A 6,000-nucleotide genomic window follows, 5' to 3' on the forward strand; every position below is an offset into this window, starting at 1 on the left:
CCAACATGGTGAGGCTTAAATAAGATGATATGTGGAAACCACCCAGCACATAGTAGACACCCAATAAATCCTCATTCCTCCACACTTCTTCTGTGAAGGTCTTTCCTGCTTGGGTAAGTCCAAACTTTCCAGAGGCTGAGTGCTCTTGGCAGTTCTCATTAACTTACTCACAAAAGATTTTCCAGGATATTTTTGTGTTTCTGAATGGTCAGATCATACGGGTGGTGTTTTGATTTTGAAATAGTAGTTCTCAAGGTCCCCTTGTAGTTGAAATATTGCCCTTGAGGGAGGCAGAGCCGAGGTTGGAAAGACTCTGCAGGAACGATGCACCTGACCTTTGTCTGCTGAGCCCCTTTCTCAAAGGAGGAGACACCCTACAAATCTGTCTTCAACCACTTGCTCCTCCCAGGAGGAGGAAAACTATTCCATATGCTCAGTCACTCTGACCCTTTGCTTCAGAGGGTGCTGTGTCCATGGCTGTGTTTATGGCACCGTTTGTGGGAGAGAGACGCTCTTCATGGCCGAGACATTCCCTGAACCCCATATATGTCACCACATAGAAGGCTGCCTCTTCTACCTGAACACTGGGTGGGCTCTGGTTCTACTAGAAAGTAGAAGAAATAGTGATCAGTGAATACAATTTGGGGTCTTAGTGTGGTCAAATTCAAGATCATTCATTAATTCAACAGATATTTTCTGAGCACCTTTCCCTGAGGGTATATAGGTTTTGCCCATCGTTGCATAGCAACTCCATTGAAGGACTCACTGTTTCCCATCCAAGTACTAACCAGGCCCTGCTTAGTTTCCGAGATCAGACAAGATCAGGCACGTTCAGGGTGGTATGGCCACACAGATGGACCCACTGTTTACATCAAAGTTGATTCAGGGATCCATGGAGGGTTTTTCAAAAGCAGGTGAATCCCCTCAAACCATGTGCCAAAGAGTACATGCATGCGTCTGCCCACCTCTGGGAGGAACATCCAGAACTTCCAATAGCTTCTCAGAAATTTAGGAACCACCTACTGGATGTGAACTACATGTTCTCCCTGTGCTCAGATAGGGCCCAGAGGGATCCTAGCTCCAGAGTCCCTCCCGGGCCTCCAGATCGATGAAGTATCATGGTGGAGGGTGTGCTCACCATTCCCCAGAAGCCCATATCCAGTGGCTGAGGATTTGCTGGACTGCCTTGCAGTCACTGCTACCCAGACCATCACAAGCTGGTCTGCATTTGACTCAAGAGAAATCATTTCCAACCACCTGGAACTCAGCCACCTTCTGGGCTAAAGCTATAGAAAGAGCACTACACTTGGCCATGGAACATGATTGCTCTGAGCTGCACTTGACTTCTCCTCTCCTACTGGAGCATGAAAGCTTGACTGCAGGGTTCTGTGTCCCTCCCTCATGAAGGCACCCTATACACTCCTTGGCATCCACGAGGTACTCAGCTCAGGTTCATGGAGTTGAAGTGAGGGGGGCTGATAATTCTTGCCCTAGGCTGGGAGGGAAAATCAGACCATCTAAATAACCATGATGCAAGGTAGGAAGGGATCCGTTTCATGAGAGAACTGCAGGTCAGGGGCTCAGAGTCTGCCTCACAGAGGGTGACACAGTTAGCTCAAGGGCTGCTTCAACTGATGGGGAATCCCAGAAGACTGTTGGAGGAGGAGCCCCAGAGCTGGGGCTGGTAGAAGGTAGACAAGGGGATATGCAAACAAAGGGCCTTTAAGGGAAGGGAGTGGCCTGGGCTGGAGAACACAGGGCAGGGAGGCATAGGGCAATGGCAGGCAGGCTGGGTAGGCTGGAACCAAGAATGCGTGGAAGGGACTGGTCACACTGGGCTGGAAATTCAGTGGGTCTCCACTGCTCTGTGCCCTCTCACCCAAAGACTGAGCAGCGGGCCTGGCTATCCCCTTTGGCAAGGCCATGAGCTGTGGTTGGGTCCTCAGGCCAGGGCAACCCAACTAGGCTCAGTGCTGTGCCAGGTTATACTTTTTACAGCTAACGGATCATTGGGCATTTTCAGTGTTACAACCCCTCACCACAGGGAGAACATTCTGGGAGGCAGTAAACATTGGAATCGTTGCTTAGTAGCCTCCATATCTCCTTTAAAAAGGCGTTTCAAGGGGCGCCTGGGTGGTTCAGTCAGTTGAGTGTCTGACTCTTGGTTTCAGCTCAGGTCATGATCTCAGGATCATGGGCTAGAGCCTGATGTCTGGCTCCTGGCTCTGTGGCGAGTCTGCTTGAGATTCTCTTTCTCCCTCTGCCTCTGCCTCTCCACTTGTCTCTCTGTCTCTAGAATAAATGAATCTTAAAAAAAAAAAAAAAAAAGTTCCAATATCTCACTTCCTTTAGGCAGTCTTCCTGGATTGTGTTTGCCAAACACTTCAGCTCCTTTATGATGGCCTAGCTGTTTATATAGGTGGTTCTCTTCTGTTGTTGCTGGTCCTCAAGGAACCTTATAAATAGTTCAGGCCCTGGGCCCTTTAAAGCATCAATCTTCTTGAATTATGAATGTAAAGAAAAAGTTCAGAGCATGAAGTCCCTCTTTTAAGCTGAGGATGAGGGGAGGAAGATTCTGGCATCCCCTGTCTTCCTCTGTGTGGGAATTGTCTCCTCCATCAGTCTGGGAGCTTTGATCCCCTCTCTTTCCAGAGTACTTACCCAAGGCTTGCTGGGAGAAGGGTGAGCTATAAAGTGTGTGGGGCAGGGTGCTGCTTTCCCATAGGAAGCCAAGCATCGCTAATTAAGACAGAAGGCTCCAGAGGGGTCTGTGGCCTAAAAGTCCGGGGGATCCTTTGTCTGCGTGTTTGTCTGCATGGCCACAGGGTGTTGCTGTCCTCAGCTCAGGGGCCACAGTCCCTAAGGGAAGGTGTGGGACTTCATCCTTCTTCTTGGCTTCTGGAAACTGGTGGGGTCAGGACAGCATAGGAAATTTCTGATTTCCCAACTGTCACCGCATGCCCCCTCCTGAGCCCTGTACTTGGCCAGGCCGCCCCATTCCCAGGCCCTCCATGCCTGTGCTGTTCTGGCCAGAACAGGAAGATCCTTCCCGCTAAGGAGAAGGGCTAGGCCAAGTCTGAGAGGCAGCATGGGTGCATTGACAGCTAAATATTTGCCTCACAAATTTCAGTAGTGATCCCAAAGGGTGCAATGTCTGCATATTGAAAATCTGCCAGTTATAAAACTGAGACATTACTCTTTTAAATGTATCCAATGACCTATAAATAGCATAGCAATTTGATACTCACCATCAGCTGTTTAAAAAATACTTAACAAGCTCTTCTTTACCATATTGTTCCTATTTCTCCTTGAATCTGCATTTTCATTCCAATTCCTCCAGAGATTTTCATCCTAATATATTTTTATGCTTATCATATTCTGCGATAAAAATGTGTGTATATTAAAGTTACTTTAAAAATCTCCTGTGATCATAAGCTCCAGCTGTTAATAAAAAGTTTCTAGAGTTCCATTAAAAGAGTTTTCATTATAAAATTGATCAAAATACTATAAACATAATGTGAATTTTAATAAATATTTAACAAAAATGCAGTGTTACTGGAAATGGATCTTTCTTATTTTTGAATTTTTTCATTTTATTTTATTTTATTTCTTTTCAGTGTTCCAAAATTCATTGTTTACGCACCACACCCAGTGCTCCATGCAATATGTGCCCTCCTTAATACCCACCACCAGGCTCACCCAACCCCCTACCTCCTTCTCCTCCAAAACCCTCATTTTGTTTCTCAGAGTCCACCGTCTTTCATGGATCTTTTTAATTTGAATTTCAATACAGTTAATAGACAGTGTTGTATTAGTGTCAGGTGTACAATATAATGATTCAACAATTCTCTATATTACTCAGTGCTCATCATGATAAACGTACCTTAATCCCCATCACCTATTTCACCCATCCCCCACTCACCTCCCCTCTGGTAATCATCACTTTGTTCTCTGTAGTTAAGAGTCTGTGTTTTGGTTTGTCTCTCTTGTTCCTTTGTTCGTTTGTTTTCTTTCTTAAATTCCACATAGGAATGAAATCGTTTGGTATGTGTCTTTCTCTGACTGACTTCTTTCACTTAGCATTGTACCCTTTAGCTCCCTCCATGTTGTTGCAAATGCAAGATTTCATTCTTTTTTATGGCTGAGTAATAGTCCCCTGTCTATATAGGCCACAGCTTCTTATCCATTCATCAGTTGATGGACACTGAGCTGCTTCCATAATTCAGCTACTGTAAATAATGCTACAATAAACATAGGGTACATAGATCTTTCCAAATTAGTGTTTTTGTATTATTTGGATAAACACCTAGTAGTGGAATTACTGGATCATATGGGAGTTCTATTTTTAATTTTTTGGAGGAACCCCCTTTCTGTTGGAAATGCATCTTTTAATGACATGGGAAGGATTTCTTTTATGCTCGCTCCTTTATCCTTGAATAAATGTTACTTATTATTAGAATGAGACATGTTTAGCTTCAGTTCCATTGTTATTTTTCCTTTCTTGTAGATGCACCTGAAAAAATATGTCCACAGAAATATTATGGGAATAGAAAGAGTTGTCATAGCAATGAGACTCGATTCTTTGAACCCCTTCCCAGTTTTATGCCAAAATCACATGGTAGTCTATCATCAGAAATTATTTTTAATGATCTATCAGCTGACAACTTAATTAGATTCTCCATCAATTTAGCTGAGTGCAAAGAATGGAGAATCAGCTACCTGGGGAAATTGATTCCTGGTCATTGTACTCATTCAAGTTTTTCAGTTGCTAGAAAGTATATCAAAAACGCTCTACTGTTACTTATGGAGGACAACTGATTGCATCCTGCACTTTTGCACATTAAAGTGCTTTGTTTAACCCAATATACTCTGAAAGTGTTCAGAAAAGAAAAAAATATTGTTAATTTTAACTTATGTTGCTAATACCAAGTCTTTTAAATAAAAAAATCATCTTACACAAACAGTCATACATACACACACATTCACACACAGCTGCATATTTAGCATATTCAATTTATGGATATTTGTCCATGTTTTAACTTAATTAGTTAAGCCCAAACTCACTGTCAAACCAAATGGCCAAATCAGACTCAATCTGAAAAAATCAGACTTCATTTCTTCAAATAAATATGTTGACATGCATCGTGGAGACAGTCTCACTTATGAATTGTGTCTGGTAGAGTGGAAAATAAGGCATAGAGGCTTGCCATGAGCTTGTCACCTATAGGAAATAAAAAATATCTTCATCTGTCCCTTTGTTTGATAACCTGGAGGTTTTAAACAACTAGGAACTATGTACCATAGGAATTAAGGCTCAGGGAGGGTGAAGGGAATCCTTGTCTTTTGTGAAGCAAGACTGTGAGGAGGAAGTGGGAGTGGAGAACCCACGGGAGGACACTTAACCAGGAGATGTTCTCAGGCTGACCTGTTTTAAGAAATGTAGACGTGGAGGTTGAAAATCCAGAAATAGATTTCCTTAAAACTACTTGTGTCCACATGTCTTTTGGAAAGTCTTAAGTTACCCCTGGCCACACATCATGGCCAGTTCGAAGACCACAGGACTAACCAAGGAGTGACTGTGTGGCCACACCTACAGGAAAGCCATATTGTCCCTCACCTCTCACATCTGGTGTCACTCACCAAACATTTACTGAGAACCAGGCACAGGACTGGATCTTATGGGGGAAAATACACTCCCCACTCCTGCCCATAAGAAGTCCATTGATTAGAAGCAAGTCACTAGGCCAAGCTCACACTCAGGGAGGAGACTCGTGAGGGTGTGCACCAGCAGGCGAACATCACTGGGAGTCATCTCCAAAGGTACCTGTTAGAGTACTTCATGCTTTTTCCGACTCAGGTGTGAGTCCTGGTTGCTTGCTGGGGAAGGAGGAAGAGCCTTACTCCATAGCTGTAACATAAATAATAAAAGTTGTAAAGAAAACACATGTATAGAGATATTCACTATCACATTGTTGATTATAACAAGAAATTAGAAACAGC

The sequence above is a fragment of the Mustela lutreola genome, chromosome 9 (assembly GCF_030435805.1).
Source record: "Mustela lutreola isolate mMusLut2 chromosome 9, mMusLut2.pri, whole genome shotgun sequence".
Lineage (NCBI taxonomy): Eukaryota > Metazoa > Chordata > Mammalia > Carnivora > Mustelidae > Mustela > Mustela lutreola.